Consider the following 16,934-nt stretch of genomic DNA (forward strand, 5'->3'; position numbering starts at 1 on the left):
AGACAGGAAATGAAGAACGGAGAAAAAGCAATCATTAGGGAATTCATACATGAAAAAGTTTTTCTGATAGGTCTGCACTGTTCAGTCAAGTATTTTTAACCTTCCTGGTTGCCATAAGTCTTTTTGTAACTAGAGCACTTTGTTATGTTTGAAGTACTTTGAAAAAGCTTTGGCAAAGCCTTAGTGTTGGCTGTGATGTAGATATTGGAAAGATTGACAGAGGGAGGTGGTGGAAAGGGGGGGACGATCGTCCCAGACCCCCAAACGCTTTACAATGAGGCAGAGGCCTGGAAGCATGCGGTAGGGGACCGGGGAAGGTACAAGGGGTGGAGGGGTGTCACCAGGGGCTATAGTGTGGGGAGGGGAGTGAATACTTTAGGTTTATAATACACAGGGAAACAAATGCCATCCTAGATACTAGCAGCCCTATTGAAATGGAGGCCTGATTCTGCACTACGGCTGAGCCCACAGCACTAGACCCCAAACATGGGGTTGAGTGTGTGTAGGCAGGAATAGTTTGTAGCTTGGGCACCGGTGAGAAAGGCCAGAGCCGCAGAGATTCATAGACCTTTCATTGTCTCATGTTGCCAACATTCGTATACCAGGAGGAATGCGCCCTCCAAGGCTATGAGGGGGTTGAGAGCTCCCGCTGAAAAGCGATCCCACGAGAAGGAAGGCACGAGTCTCCTACCTTCCCCCGTTCTAGCTCCAAGTAACAGCAGTCAGATGCCCCCATCCCAAAACCCCAGCATTCCAAGGTACCTACCAGTCCCAGACCACCGACCATAAAACTGTTAGACCCCCCCAATCGATCAGTAAAGATCAGAAAGTAAGGATCTGTTGCCTTCATTAGAGGTCACATGATTTGTGCTGTGAGGTTTGTTTGTTTATTTTATTTCTATAGCGCACCTGAACCTGAGGTATCTGGGCGCATTTGGTTACAGGTCGTTGTTCCAGGCAATGTGGTCATAATACAGTTAGGTCACAGGTACATTGTTACAGACAAAAGTAATGTAGTCAAGTTACAGTCGCAAAGTAGGTGACAGGAGGGTCAAAACAACAAACCTAAAACAAGGGTGGGAAGCTTTGGCTGGGCGCCGACGTGTCTGGAATCGAGTTGGTGTGTTTGTGTGTGTATGTGTGCGTGTATGTGTATGTGTGCAAGTTGACCTCGAAGTATTCACTTAGCACGTGTCTGCAGTATCAGGTGCACCTTAGGAAAAAGATAAAGACTATTGTTTTTTCTGGCCATAATGATCAATTAGATGTAGCTCCATGTCTGATGGCACGCGAGAAGAGGTGAATGTGGGAGAAGATGGAGAGACGGGACTGGGACCATTGGTCTGGTATATGGAGCAGGTAGCCTATATGATATGCATTACTTACCGTAAAAGCATTTCTGATGGTTATATCTGCTTAGATTCACATGCTGTGCATAGTCCGACATCCAGTGGTCACCGCAGAGTATTGCATCTTGTTTTTCGAAAGTCGAAAAGGGACGTCGACATAGGCATGTCTGTAACACTATCCCTATAGTGACGCGTAGTGTACCCACAATCCCTCACGCGTCGAGGTACCTCTGATTGTATTTTTTCTGCCATGAGGGAGCCTTTTGACTAACGTGAGTGAGTACAGAAAAGAGAGAAAGTAATAAGACGTCCATGTTCCTTCCATCCAAGCGGGGAAGACGCATGTGAATCTAAGCAGATACAACCATCAGAAATGCTTTTACGGTAAGTAATGAATATTGTCTGATGTTTCTTAATCTACTTAGAATCACATGCTGTGCATAGATTAGCAAGCAGTACCCGGAGTTGGAGGTGGGTTGTGAGAAGGAACAGTAGAGAAAAGATGCCTTGGTACTGCTTGTCCCACCTAGGAATCATTTCTAGAATGAGCATCTAGACAATAGTGTTTTGTAAAGGTGTGTACAGAACTCCAGGTTGCCGCTTTGCAAATGGACTCAAGGGGAACATTTGCAATGAATGCTATGGATGCCCCAGTGCCTCGAGTAGAGTGCGCTCTAGGCTTGAAGAGCTGTTCTCTCTTAGTGATGCACTGGACAATCCATCTAGATATAGTGGATTTGGAAACTGCATCTCCTCCTCTTCCTGCTGCCACTGAGACAAATAACGGATTAGTCTTTCTTAGTGGATGAGTTCTTTCCATATAAAACATGACCGCCCTGCGCACATCAAGTGTGTGCAGGCTCTTCTCCCGCGAGTTTGAGGGGTTTTGAAAGAACGTTGTTAGTTCTATAGATTGGTTGACATGAAACTTTGAAATGAATTTCGGTGCAAACCTCGGGTGTGTGCGTAGGACCACCATATCCTTGTGAACTGTTACACAGGGGTCTAAGATAGAGAGCGCTTGTAGTTCACTCACTCTCCTGATGGAGGTCATAGCTATTAAGAAAGCAGTTTTAAGAGTGAGATCTTTAAGGCTTGCTCTATGCATGGACTTGAAGGGGTGGCCCATAAACCTGGTTAACACACCGTTCAGGCCACCCGGCAGCTGGGTTTGAAATAGGAGGGTGAATCCTCTTTATCCCTCCATAAAAGCTTTAATAACTGGAACTTTCCACCATGACACCCTATGTTGTGACGTAGTGTAGGCGGGGAGTGCGCCTAGGTGAACTTTAATGGAATTAAAGACTAGACCTGAGTCCAGTAAAAGAGTCCAGTATAGGACAATATGAGTGGGAGAGCAGTCAACAGGGTTGATGCTCTTTGAGTTACACCAGATGACAAACCGTTTCCACTTACTGGAGTAGCAGTAACGAGTGTTAGGTTTTCGCGCCTCTCTGAGAATGTCCATGCATCTCTGAGGGAGCTGTAAATGTCCAAATTCTATGATCTCAGGAGCCAGGCTGCCGAATTCAGGGTCTGCGGGCATGGGTGCAACGCCAGGCCCTTGTCTTGTGACAACATGTTGTATGGGCATGGTACTTTCATCGGAGGGGATAGAGACATTTCCATCAGGTGAGCGAACCAGGGTTGGCAGGCCCACATGGGCGCCACCAGTATCATTGTGACTGGTTCCTGGTGCATCTTGTGCACTATCTTGTTCAGAAGGGGAGTCGGGGGGGGAAAAGCGTAAACAAATTTCCCTGACCATGTTATCAAGAGACCGTTTCCCTTGAGTGTACCTTGAGGCGTAATCTTGGCATTGGGTGTTTTCCAGAGTTGCAAATCGATCTCTGGCAAACCCCATTCTGCGAACACGTTAGAGACGATGTCTCTGTGTAATCGCCATTCGCACTCTGCGGGTAGAGGGAAGTCTCTGCTGAGTTTGTCTGCCAGAAGATTGAGTTCCCCTGGTACATGTTGTGCTAACAGGAACATGTGTTTGAGAGCCCACTTCCAGATGTTCTGGGACAGCTTGGACAGGCCTGGAGAATGAGTGCCCCCCTGCTTGTTCAGGTAGTACATGGCCGTGGTGCTGTCCATGAGGATCAGTACTGTCTTCCCTTGCAGGTGTGTCTGGAAGGCTTTTAGTGCTTTGAAGCCCGCCAACAATTCCTTCAAATTTATATGGTTGGACGCCACACTTGACGACCAAACTCTGTGTGCAGTCTGATGGGATAGGTGAGCCCCCCATCCTGTGAGGGATGCGTCTGTGGTTAGAGTGGCTTCCACTGCGGGGGTGGAGAAGGACTTCCCCTTCACAAGGTTCTCCCTCGACCACCACCACAACGAGAGAACCATGGCCTGCGAAACAACAACTAAATCATCCATTTGTCCACTGGCCTGACACCGCTGGCTGTTGAGCCACTGTTGCATTGGGCGCATGCGCAGGTGTATGTGAGGAACCAAGTAAATACATGACGCCATCATTCCTAGCAACCCCATGGCTTTGCATACCGTCACCTCTCGACCGACTACATATTGAGGGATCTGAAACAGCATGTTTTGGACCCTCTCGTTGGAGGGGAAGACGAGGCCGTCCTTTCTTCGAATTAGAGCCCCCTAGGAACTGTTTGATTTGGCTGGGGTCTAGACTGGACTTCTTCTCGTTGATGGAGAAGCCCAGGTGGAACATGAGGTCTATAGTCTTTTGGGTATTTAAGAGGCATGTTTCTTAAGAATCCCCTGTTATGAGCCAGTCGTTGAGGTAAGGATAAACTGGAATGGATAACCTGTGCAGATGTGCTGCTGCCACTGCCAGTACCTTCGTGAATACCCTTGGTGCTGAAGCTATGCCGAAGGGTAGAACTTTGAACTGATAGTGTTTGCTTTCTATCATGAACCTGAGGTATTTTCTGTGCGCTGGCAACATTGAAATATGAAAGTATACATCTTTCATGTCCAGTGTTTCGTTGTAATCCTCCTGTGTTAGCAGGGGGATTACCTCCTGCAAAGTCACCATACAAAATTTTTGAGGTTTTACAAATTTGTTCGCTGGGTGCAGATCTAATACAGGGTGCATGGTCAGATCCTTTTTGGGTACAAGGAAGTACACTGAATAAATACCCTCCTTTACCAGAGATAGAGGCACGACCTCTATGGCTCCTTTTTGCAGCAGCGATTCCACTTCCTGAAGAAGGATGAGAAGGTGTTCTGGTGTGAGACGTCTTCCCTTTGGAGGTCTGAATGTCGGGGACCGGCTGAATTCGATGCAGTAACCATGGGCTATTGTTGACAGTACCTAACGGTCTGTAGTAATCCCCTCCCATGCCTGGAGAAAAGATGTTACCCGGCCCCCGACCGGGGATGCATGGGAGGGGACCCGAATTTTGGGGTCATTTAGTGGCGGTGGCCGGGTAGCCTCTAGGAGTAGGGCCCGACCCCTTCCTTTGCCACGACGTTGGCCTCTTTGAGCATACTGCATGTTGTAACCACTGGTTCCCTGAGGGGAGGACCAGTTGCTGGCTGAGGTGTACTGTTGTTGAGTTTGATGTTGGCCACGAAAAAAGCACCTATTGCCATATCCGCGCTTATTGGGGGGTCTCGTGATCTGGTCCAGGGTTTTTAATGTTTCATGCTCCTTCTTTGCTGTTTTCAGTGCGTCATCAACCGACTTTCCAAACAAGTTGGAATCCTCAAGGGGTTTGTTAATGAGGGACGCCTGGGTCTCCGGCTTGAAACCTGAGTTTCTAAGCCATGCATGTCTTTTAAGGACTACTCCCACGGCCAGCCGTTTCCGCAGCATCTAAAGTATTCTTGATGATGCTTTGGTTCACTTGAGTGCCTTCTGTAACGGTACGAGCTCTGCTTAAGGCGACTAGATACTGGGCGGAAAAAATTAATCTAGGGTCTCACCAAACAGTTACTCGGATTTGTACCGTATGTAACTTATGTAATTGATGATGCTGTGTGCCTTTTTAAAGTGTTGCTCATGCTGATTTTAGCAGAATGTTCCGTAGCAGCAGAATACTTTGCTGGCGCATATTCACTTTTGTGGAAATAAATCCTTGTTCTCCTTGTGGGTTGCATTTTTTCCTGGTGTGAGCAGTGAGGGGTTTCTCTACAGAGGTGAAGAGTGAGTAAAAGAGTGGACGAGGAGCAAAGGGAAAATAAGTGGTGAAGGAAAGTGGGGGAACAAGGAGTGAGTGAAACAGGAGCAAGTAGGGAGGGAAAGAGTTCAGCTCCCAAGAACCTGCAGATATAAGAAGAGCAAGAGGAAGGAGGTGTAGTTCCAAGAGAGGAAGAGAAATCATCAATTAAACTTTCTTCATACTGGTTCAGCAGATGTACAAATCCACATATTGGCAACTGAATCCAATAGAAACCATTTGGAAATGGTCAGGTGAAATTGCCATCTTGACGCACTGATTTCAAGTAAGAACTGGAGACAGCAGAGGGTGGCCACAGCACAGTTAAAATATGTTAAGCGCTTCCATATCACCTGTGAGTAGGTCTTGCGCATCTTACAGTTAAAATTGAATAAATATTTTATACTGGATCTGGCAATATCATGCAAAGCTAGACATTCTTGTGCAGATGTTGGGGTGCCGGCCGTTTTGGTATTGGGCATTCAAAGCAGGTCCCATTTAGGCCCACCCTGTTGGCAGTGGTCAACAGAGCACAGTGACCTATCCAAGCCAGGATATGAATAAATACAGTTCTTTGGGTGACAGCATATTTAAGACAAACACTACATCCTCAGTACATGGAACCCTTACATCTCCGAGTACTGAGTGCGTAGTGTTCGATTTATATATACTGTAAACGAGTGCATATATATTTAAGCAAACAGAAAATCCTGGTGGAGAAAGTTCCCTCTGCTGGAATGTTACTATTTGCAGTAAAATCCTGATGTGGTTAGGTCCCTGAGCGGCCACGGCCAACAGTGTGCAGTTAAATGGCACAAAAACAGCTGAAACCAAAACGGCCCAAAGACAGAGTGCCGGTAGCGTGTGGGTGTGAGCATGTGTACACACGCACTGTGATGAAGAGTTGGGAGTTAGGCCCCAAGGTTGTAAGGGCAGGATTCCCTGGCCACCTCACCTTGATCCTAGTTACTTGGAAGGGGACAAACACAATGCTGCACCTGGACCAAACTTGGGGGCCTGGACTTCCCCCAGCTCACATACAATTCCTACTGAGTGACAAATTCTCCCTATGAACAGATGCAAACCTCTAAAAGTACAATGAATACCTTTCCCTTTAAGAGAAAAAGTGTATGGGGTGTGTGGTTTGGCAGCCAACCAAGATGACCAAACTTAAATACCCCGTGGAGATGCACGCTCCGAGGACTGTATTAGATCCTTTATATGAAACTAAAACATACACAGTGGTGGAAATGGGCGTGAAGAGGTGGATCCGCTGAGCTTGGGCAGCGGTACAGCAAAGTGAGGGGCGCGATTGAGGGATTTACCAGGAGCAGCGGAGGAGGCAGTGGCCAGGATAGTGTGCAGAGCACTGTGCGGAGCATACAGCAAAGATGGACCTTGGTGGGTCCGGGGCATGGGAGGATGCTCCGGGTCAGGAGCTGGACATGTCCTGGAAAGCTCTCTCCTTTGATGCGCAGCAGAAAGTCAACATCGGGTGGGGGGAATAACAGCAATCAGTTCGACAGTGGAGCGGAAGGAGCCATCTTAACTAAGGACATGATGATTAACTCTTCAGCCACAGTCTCACCATACCTAATTTTTAACCTAACCAGTGAGATACCTGCTCTGCATGTGCAGTGGAAGATTTAAAGTAATAATCGGGATGGAACACAACAATTCATTCTCAGGTCTAAGCAACTTAAAGTTTGTTGGCATCAAGGTTTGTGGGAGTCGACTTGCTAAACTGATAATGGCCTTGCTTAATATCAATGTCCCAAGGGTTACTTACCCTGTTTAAAGTTGAGGAAATCTGCTGAGTAATTTTTGAGAATTACTGTACCTGCCCTTGTCTCAATTAAACAACACTGACGCAATTGAGACATTAATTCCCATAATACACAGTGTGTATTCAACCCAAAGAATGGCAACAGGGAAGAGCAAAATTAAAGATAAAGTTGCAGATTGTGATTTCTTCGCACCACATTCAGTGTCCAGTAAACAAGGCTCTTCTAACCAGGAAATACCCAGAACCTCCCCGTCATTGAGAGACCCAGTAATTGGCTGCATTGGAATGCATTGAAAAATCGATATCGCGCTTAGAGGCTAAATACCATAAATTGAATGAGAAAGTGGCACAATGAGAATCCAGAATCTCCACTTTCAACCACAGAGTTGGCCCATCAATGTGCCCAGATCGTCCCGGCAGTAAAACATTTGGCAAAATAAATGTATGCAGTAATTATAGGACACAGGGCCATGGAGAACATAGCTCGGTTATATGGAAAATGTGCTACAAGCAAAGCAGATCACATTCTTTTTATTCTCCAATCAGGTTTAGAGGAGGAAGATCCAGTTCTTTTGCTGCTGGTTGGCTTCCAGGGATGCTTTCCATGGAAGTAGAAGACGATCATATACACATAAAAAAGTGTTACAGGATTAAGCAGCATACTATAGACGGATGGCGAGATTCATATAATTAAAGTTTCTGATCACTAGGATAGAGACAGAATCCTAAAGGCTGCCAACGCAAAGGGAACTCTGGAGCATCAACAACATAAGATTCTTATCTTCCCGGACCTTGCGCGTGCAACAGAGAAAAGGAAGAGATTGGGCCTAATTACGAGTCAGCCAGTCTGGAAATAACAGTGGCGGTAAACCCGCCGCCACCTTTGTTATTTCCTGACCGGCTGATCTCGATTTCTGCAGGCGGGAGGTGTCACTCCCGCCAGGTCTGACCTGGTGGGAGTAACGCCACCCGCTTGCAGACAGACGTGGAAGCACTGGCACCATTACAGCATGGTGCCGCTGTTTCCACTTCCACACTCATGGGAATGGGGAATTACAGAATTCTGCCTCCAGTATTTCCCGGGTCACTGGGGTCGTAATGCCCCGGTGATTCCGGGAATCACTGAGGCGGAATGGTAATACGAGTCCGGCGGTAACCTGCTGGTTTTTCCGGCATGATTACCGCCGGACTCGTAATGAGGCCCCTTGAATTCTAAGAAAATATTCCTTGCACGAGGAGCGAAAGCGGGAGTATTATGTCCTGCTAAGCTCAGAGTTACTTGGAAAGAGAAGGAATACATTTTCTGGGACGTGTAGAGAGCAGAGGAGTTATTGAAATCGATTGCTGAAGTTGCTGTGGTCCATGTAGACAAGGGTTGAATATGTGAGGTTTATTTTTGATAAGAGCGGACTTAATAAAGAAATGCAGTTAAAGAGATTTGTCTGGGATGAGGACATGGTAAGAATAAGATATCAGTAGATCCTTTTTAGGTTTTGGTTTCAGAAATAGGATTGTTGGGTGGTACATGAATCCAGGAAAAATCCATAGAATATATGCGCATTAGGATATACAAAGTAGAAATACTGGGAGAGAGGATGGGGTTATTGTTGCATAGGTCCTATGCAGCTGACGATTATTAAGGATATACTCCTGCATAGGTGTGAAGTGCTGGGGTTCTATGCCTCGCTGCCACATTATTGAAACAAGGAGATTAATCTACAGGAGATATTTGTGGGATTATTTAATACATTATTATATCTTTTCCAGCTTTCTAGGATCAATGTATCGCTGAGGAATTTTTGTTGTTTATGAGTATTTGACCTTCCCTTTACCCCCCCACTCCCAGGTTGAAGTGGACAACCAGCAAAGTCCCAGCTGTATAATAAGATCAAATAATTAAAATAAAACAATATTTTCATTTAATAAATGGTATCAAGTAGCTTGTGATATTTGCAGTGGGAAATTATAAGTCACTCACTCCAGTGACTAACGTATTCTTAGTCTATAGTCCCCTTTCCTCCTGTATGGCGTCCCTTCCAAGGGACGGGAGACGGAACCTTTTTCACCAGAAAAAACCTTCTTCCCCTTTAAATTTAGAGGCGTGCGGTGGCGCAGCCCAGGGAGCATGCGCTGCCCTGACTCCGCCCTGCGGCGCCACACCTCAGTCCCCATTCACGCGTCAACAATAGATTTAACATTGCCTAATGACACCAGTATTATTTGGGGGGGAGGTTGGTGGGACGTATGGAGGAAAGGGGACTATGGACTAAGAGCACGTTAGTCACTACAGTGAGTAACGTATAATTACTCTTACGTCCCGTCCCCATTCCTCCATACTGTCTGGGCGATTACAACTGATTGTAGCCCCAGGGTGAAGAGGAGACCCCCCTTAACCAAATAGGTTCCCGAGAACCGCCTGTCCGAAAGCCACTTGAAACCCTGCCACCTTGAAACTTGAGGGGAACCATCTACAGTTCCGGAAGCTCCTCAAGACCTTCCTCTTCGCTTCTGTCTTGCCCCGCTTCTCCTCTGCTGATCTGCCTTTTTCCCTCTGCACTCTGCACCTGGCCACCTTCTGCCCTTCGGGCCCAGGTACCTACTCACCCTGCCATCCTCCTGCACTGCCTCCGGGCCACCCCTTGCACTGGGGCATGTGTCTGTACCCATACAGTTCCCCACCCACTTTTTTTCTGCACTTATCAGATACTCCCTATCTGACTAACCTAGCACCTTTGCCTCTTACAGGCTGCACTACCACTGCTAACACTCTATTTAATTATTTATGTACTTACTATTTATTTTGTTTCTCTCCTATGCTCTGCACTTTCCCCCTTTTTCCCTTCCCCATGCACTTTCCCCCTTTTTCCCTTCCCCATGCACTTGCGCATTCTCAATGTCACTGGGCCTAGTAAGATCGTCGTTTTTGTTTCTCCCCTGTTCCCCTCCCTTTGCCTGGTCACGCTCTGAAACACCTGTGTAAGAGCGCGATATAAATAAAATATCATATCACTTCAGATCTAGAGCCGGCATCCAAACAGTAATTGATTGATTGATTGATATTTTATTTCTATCGCGCTCATACACAAGTGTTTCAGAGCGCGAACAGGCAGGGAAAGGGAACAGGGGAGAACAAAAACAACGATCTTACTAGGCCCAGTGACATTGAGAACGTGCAAGTGCAGGGTAGAGGGAGAAGGGGGAGAAGTGCATGGAAGGGGGAACAAAAGGAGAGTGCAGAGCGAGAAGGAAAAAAAACAAAAATAATAATAAAATAATAAATAAAAAGGCAACAAACAATGGGAGTGCAGCCAGCAAGTGGCAAGTGCTGGGTTTATGGCAGCAGGCCGTGTAGGTCTGAAAGTGCAGGAAGAAAAGGAGAGGGCTGTATGGGTACAGATACAGACCCAAGTGCAGGGGGTGGCCCAGAGGAAGTGTGTGAGGGTGGCAAGATGAGCAGGTACCTGGGCCCAGAGGACAGAAGGTGGCCAGGTGCATGGTGCCGAGGGAAAGCAGAATCAACAGGGGAGAGGGGTGGAGAAGGCAGAAGCAAAGAGGAAGGTTTTGAGGTGCTTCCGGAACCGGAGATGGTTCTCCTCAAGTTTTAGAGTGGCAAGAAGGCTGTTCCAGAGGGAGGCCCCAGCCGAAGACAGATCTACCACCAGCTTGTTTCTTTGAGAAACGACTGACCCTGAGGGAGTTAGAGGTAGAGGAGCGGAGTGCTCGAGGTGGGAGGTATTTGCGGAGGCATAGCTGAAGGTATGTTGGACCCAGGCCCCAGAAAGCCTTGTGGACAATGCAGAGGGTTTTGAATTTAATCCTTGCATCCACAGGGAGCCAATGGAGAAATTTCAGAGCTGGAGAGATAGGATCTCAGGGCTTGAGGCCAAGGACAAGTCTTGCAGTCCTGTTCTGGATAAGTTGTAAAGGGCGGAGAGTAGAGGCAGGTAGATTAAGAAAGAGGCTGTTGCAATAGTCCAGCTTAGAGAGAACCAGAGCTTGGGAGACAGTGAGCTTCTGGGGGAATGAGAGGAAGGGAAGAATACCTCTGAGGAGTATAAGCAATGCTTGTAGAAGGCCGTGGAAGAGGCCCAAGTGGCCACCCTGCTTATGACTTGCCAAGGGACATGGCGCTGGAATGCGATGGCCGTTACCTTGGCCCTGACCGCATGGGCATGCATGTTGGCGGGAAGCGACTTATGCTGGCCCTCATACGCTTCTTTGATGGCAGAGACCATGCAGTGGGATATGGAAGCCTTAGAGCCCCGATAGCCTGGTCTTGAGCCTCCAAAAGTGACATACCGGGCGTCCGATTTGCAGGAGCCCTTGGTCCTGTCCAAGTAGAATTTCAGAGCATGCCTGACATCCAGGCAGTGCAGAACTCTTTGTGCATCGTCCTTAGGATCAGGAAAAAACGTAGGAAGGACTATCTCCTTGTTCAGGTGGAAAGCAGACGGAACCTTGGGCAGAAATGCCGGGTGCGTCTGCATGACTACCTTGTCCTTGTGAAAGGTGGTATATGGCTCAGAGGCGACCAGCGCCTGGATCTCGCTGACTATACGAGCCGAAGTAAGGCCAACTAGTAAGGCCTTCTTGATGGTGACAAACCTGATGTCCACGGACGCCATTGGCTTGAATGGTTTGTGTGCCAGTGCGCCCAAGACTATGTTAAGGTCCAAACCGGGTGCAGTCTCTTGACCGGCAGGTAGAGCCTAGCGAGACCCGTCAGATGTTTCTTGATGACAGGGATGGAGGAGGAAAAAATGCCTTCCTCCGAGTTCCTGTAAACTCCAATGGCTGCAAGGTATGTGTGGCAGGTGTCCACCTGTACACCTGAATGAGCGGGGTGCACCGAAAAGGAGAGCACGTCGTCCAAAGTGCAAGCCAAGAGGTCAATCCCCTTGGAGTCTGCCCAGTGGCAGAATCTGGTCCATTTGCTTTTGGACTGGGCCCTGGTGGCTTTGTTCCTGGCACCTTGTATGATCTCCAGATTGGCATGTGAGAGGCTAAGGTGCCTAAGCGTTATCTGCTCAGGTACCGTGCTGTGAGGGCTAGTTTCCCTGGCGCAGGTTGGATGACTGTGCCAGAAGATGTGCTGGGCCCATTGGAAGGTGTATCGGGGGCACCTCCGAGAGGCTGAGTAGCTCCAAAAACCATGGCCTGGCCGGCCACCACAAAGCTATCACAATGATGAGGAGTCGGCGAGACTCCTTGATCTTGCAAATTACCCTGTGGACCAGAGGAGTGGGCGGAAAGGCGTAGGCTTTCATGCCGGTCCACTGGAGGTGAAATGCGTCGCCCAGAGAGCCGGGGCCCTGACTTTGCCAGGATGCAAACTGGGGGAACTTCTTGTTGTGCCAGGTGACAAAGAGATCCATGTGGGGGTGACCCCACCTGTTGAAGATCTCCTGAATAACAAGGTCGTTTAGCTGCCACTCGTAATTGTCCGCTCCCAAACTGCTGAGCCTGTCCACTTCCAGGTTGGATTCCCCCGGGAGGTGGACTGCTGAGAGGTAAATGTCATTTTCCAGAGCACATTCCCACATGCTGATCGCCAGTCTGCACAGAGGAGGGGATCTGGTGCCTCCCTGCTTGTTGACGTAGCACATGCTGGTCGAGTTTTCTGTCGGAATGAGGACAACCTTTCCCTTGAGAAGTGGTAGGAATGCTCCGAGCGCTAGCCAGATGGCGTTCAGCTCCAGCCAGTTGATGTGGTATTCCTGCTTCTGTCGAGTCCAGGTGCCGTGGTCCGAGAGATCATCCAGGGTGGCTCCCCAGCCCTCGAGCGAAGAGTCTGTGGGGATGGTGGCCTGCGGGGAGGGTGGCCGAAAGGGCTTGCCCGTCTGTAGGTTGCAGTCCATGGACCACCATTTTAGGTCTGGGTGGAGAGATGGAGGAACGTTGATGATCCCGGATTGCGCGCCCCACTCCTGATTCCATGAGGCAGCAAAGTGCGCCTGAATCTTTCTCATCCTTAGTCTTGTGTGCGGCACGGCTAATAGGACCGCTGTCAGTAGACCCAGGAGATGTTGGTACCACCATGCCGAGGTCACCTCTCTGCTGAGAAAGTGGGCGGTGGCCCTCTTGATGGCTGAGATTTTGTTCTCCCACGGGAAAACCTTCTCGGAGCACATGTCCCAAATGAGTCCCAGGAATGTCAGAGTCTGCGTAGGCTGCAGCTGTGACTCCTTGAGGTTAAGCGAGAAGCCAAGATCGTGCAGTGTGTTCATAAGGGCATGGGAAAAGTGGAGAACTGCTTCCGGAGATGAATCCCTGACGAGCCAGTCGTCGAGATATGGGTAGATGTGGAGGCCCTGCGCTCTGAGGAGAGCCGCCACAGCGTTCATGAATCTGATAAAGACCCTGGGGGCCGAGTTGAGGCAAAATGGAAGGACTTTGTATTGAAAATGGTAGCCCATGATCCTGAACCGTAGGAAAGAACAATGGAGCTGCCAAATTGGGACATGTACATACGCGTCCTTCAGGTCCAAGGAGCACATCCAGTCTCCCTTGTCCAATGTCTCTGCAATAAAAGCTGGCGTAACCATCTTAAATTTTTACAGGGGCAGGGAGAGGTTGAGGGTGGAAAGGTGCAGTACAACTCTCAGGCCCGCCTGGTTCTTCTTCTGAATGGGGAAAATCGTGGAGTAAAAGCCAAAGCCTCGCTGGAAGGCTGGAAATTCCTCCACTGCCTAGCTCTCTACCAGTGACCGGATCTCCGCCAAAAGAGTCGCTGTCCCAACCTGTGGGAGTGATGGGGAGGAGGGAGGAGAGGCTGGGATAGGAATGCAGTACCCCGTGGATACTACAGAGAGGATCCAGGGGTCCGCGAAATTCTGTTGCCAGAAATGTGCATGGAGAGCAAGCCTGCCACCCACAGGAGACACGTGGACCCGAAGGGGCGTGTCATGCCTTCTTTCGCTCAGAGGCTGACGCTGAGGAGGGGGACTGGAAAAAGCCCTTACTCCCCCCCCCCCTTTTTTGTTGTTTGTGCCGGGTTCTTAGAAGGCCAGCAGTCCGGCTGCCTGGATCTATCTATCTATCTATCTATCTATCTATGTTCCTGTATTGCGCCACTAACCCAAAGGCCTCAGGGCGCACACAGAAGAGAAAGAGAAGGCAGACAACAGATAACAATGACACAACAAGAAAAACAAGAAACGGAGAGCCATGAGAAACCAATCCTCACAGAGGCCAACATGGTGGAGAGATATGGCAGGAAACAGGATTCAGTACCAAAGTGCTGTACCAGAAGAGCAGATAAGTCCTAACCTTTATCAAATAGGAAGGTCTTTAGTTACTTCTTAAAGATAAGCAAGGAGTCACTATTAACAAGATATTTAGGAAGTAAATTCCATAGAGCCGGTGCCCAAGAGTCAAAGCTTGCACCCCCAAATCTTTTCAGGGTAAATGGAGGTTGAACTAAGGCAATATTACTGCTTGAGCGCAGAGGACGGGTAACTAGTTTCTTTTTAAGCCTAGCAGTGAGGTAGGATGAAGCTTGACCATATAGGCATTTAAACACAATGGTTAAACCTTTATGATGTAATCGCTGTTTAACTGGCAGCCAATGTAAGCTGCGCCTGGCATCGGAAACGTGCATATTGCGCTTCAGGCCCATTACAGCACGTACTGCACTATTTTGTATAATCTGCAAGGTTTTGAGGTTGGCCTGCGAGGTACCAATCATCAGACTGTTACAGTAATCCAACCTGCTGTTTACAATTGCAGGTGCGATCAAAGCAAGATTTTCTTTGGACAGATATGGGCGAATCTGCCATAAAAGCTGGATATAGTAGTGGCAGGAGGATTTAAGGTAATTGGCCTGACGGGTGAAGGATAACAGAGGGTCAAAAAAGACCCCCAGAGTTTTTACAGATTTAGATACAGAAATAACATGTTGGCCAATCAAGAAGTTGTCATATTTTGTATGAAGTTTCTTTAGTCTCTGCTGGGTACTTAGGATCAACAGCTCAGTTTTGGCATTATTGAGGGCTAAAGAGTTTAACGCCATCCACTTCTGAATTTCAGCAAAGATAGCATTGATATGCTCTGCGTCTTTTAAATACTCACCAGTGAGTTTGATGACAATCTGCGTGTGGTCAGCATAGTTGGCGAAATAAATGCCCATAGCTGACAAAAGGGCACAGAGAAGATGTGAGTAAATGTTAAAAAGTAACGGCGAAAGACATGAGCCCTGTGGGACACCACATAATAGTAGGGATGCCATGGAATGAGCATTATCCTATGTTCTGTGGGCCCAAGAATGATTTAAACCAGGCTGATGCTTCAGGGGAACATTTGCCAATTGTGATTAGTCTATCCGCCAGTTGATGATCGACTAGATCGAACGCGGCGGATAGATCTAATAACAACATCAGGGCTGTATGACCTTTGTCAACAAGACCGGCAATGTAGGATTTTAAATCTAGCAGCGCAGTCTCAGTCCCATGATTGGGGCGAAACCCAGATTGTTGTGAAGCAAGTATGTTGTGTTCCTCGATAAAGGTTTGATATTGGCAATACGCGATTTTATCTAGGATTTTCAACATAAAGGGAACATTGGTAATTGGACGATAATTTCCCGCCTCTGCAGGATCCAGATTTTCCTTCTTAAACAGAGGTGTAACCCATGCTTCCTTTATGTTCTCAGGGACATAGGATTCCTGAAAAGATCTATTAACAAAGGTGGTAATCCATGGAGCGAGAGTAAGGATATGATCTCTGATTAAGGAGGCTGGGAAGACATCTCCTTTACAGGAGGTGGGTTTGAGTTTAGAGACAGTATCAATGACTTCTTCTATAGATACAGGTTTAAAAGTAAAAACAGGCAAACCATTGGAAAAATCCATGTTATCTAAGATGGGTGTAGTATTAGACAATAGTTTGACCTGAGTATTAATGTTATTTTGATGAGTTAAGGTTTTATTTATGAAACTATTATGGATATTTTGACACCATACGCTGTTCACCAGAGGCAACAATGTGGTGGTACAACCCATAAGCTCCTGGAGGATGACAAAAAGCTCTTTAGAGCTAGATTTAGCTTTGGAGATCCTGGAATTGAGGTGCAGTTCTTTAGTGGAACGAATAAGTGACATAATGTAGAAGAACCTGCTTGAAAGAGGCTAGACTCAGATGGTTGTTAATGCCATTGTCGTTCCAATTGGCGTTTTTTAGAGCGAGCTTCAGTTATTTCAACTGAGAATGGAGTATAGGGAGCATTTCTTCCCTTTTTCTTATTAGAGGGTTTAAGTGGAGCCAATATCTCCAATGCAGCATTAAGTGCGGATCTTATGTTTGCTACAAAAGCAGCAAGTGGCATGGACATCTCTAGAGATGGTAGTAGAGGTATAACCGTAGTACGAAAGGTGTCTTGTGTGATTTTGCGTATATTCCTTGACAAGACAGACGAGATTGGCTGATTATTTGTGCTCACAATAAAATTGTGGTCTGTCTGAAAACTTAAAGAGAAATGATCTGACCAGATACATTGATCTACATTAATATTATTAATGAAAACATTTTTTGCTATTACCCAATCCAGCGTGTTACCACCTATATGGGTGGGGACTTTAACATGCTGAATGAAAGATAATGAAGATAAAGAGTCAGCTAAGGAGATGGAGGAGACATCCAAGGAATTATTAGCCCAGA

The 16,934-nt window shown here is 47.5% G+C and overlaps 1 protein-coding gene across 5 annotated transcripts in view; it reads right to left on the reverse strand.

The window, feature by feature from the left end:
* LOC138503949 (GTPase HRas) overlaps positions 1–16,934 on the reverse strand; it is a 609,987-nt gene that overhangs the window by 103,342 nt on the left and 489,711 nt on the right. The gene's annotated exons all lie outside the window — the stretch shown is intronic.

Source organism: Ambystoma mexicanum, chromosome 11 (genome assembly GCF_040938575.1).
Source record: "Ambystoma mexicanum isolate Mex_15411 chromosome 11, UKY_AmexF1_1, whole genome shotgun sequence".
In the NCBI taxonomy this organism is placed as follows: domain Eukaryota; kingdom Metazoa; phylum Chordata; class Amphibia; order Caudata; family Ambystomatidae; genus Ambystoma; species Ambystoma mexicanum.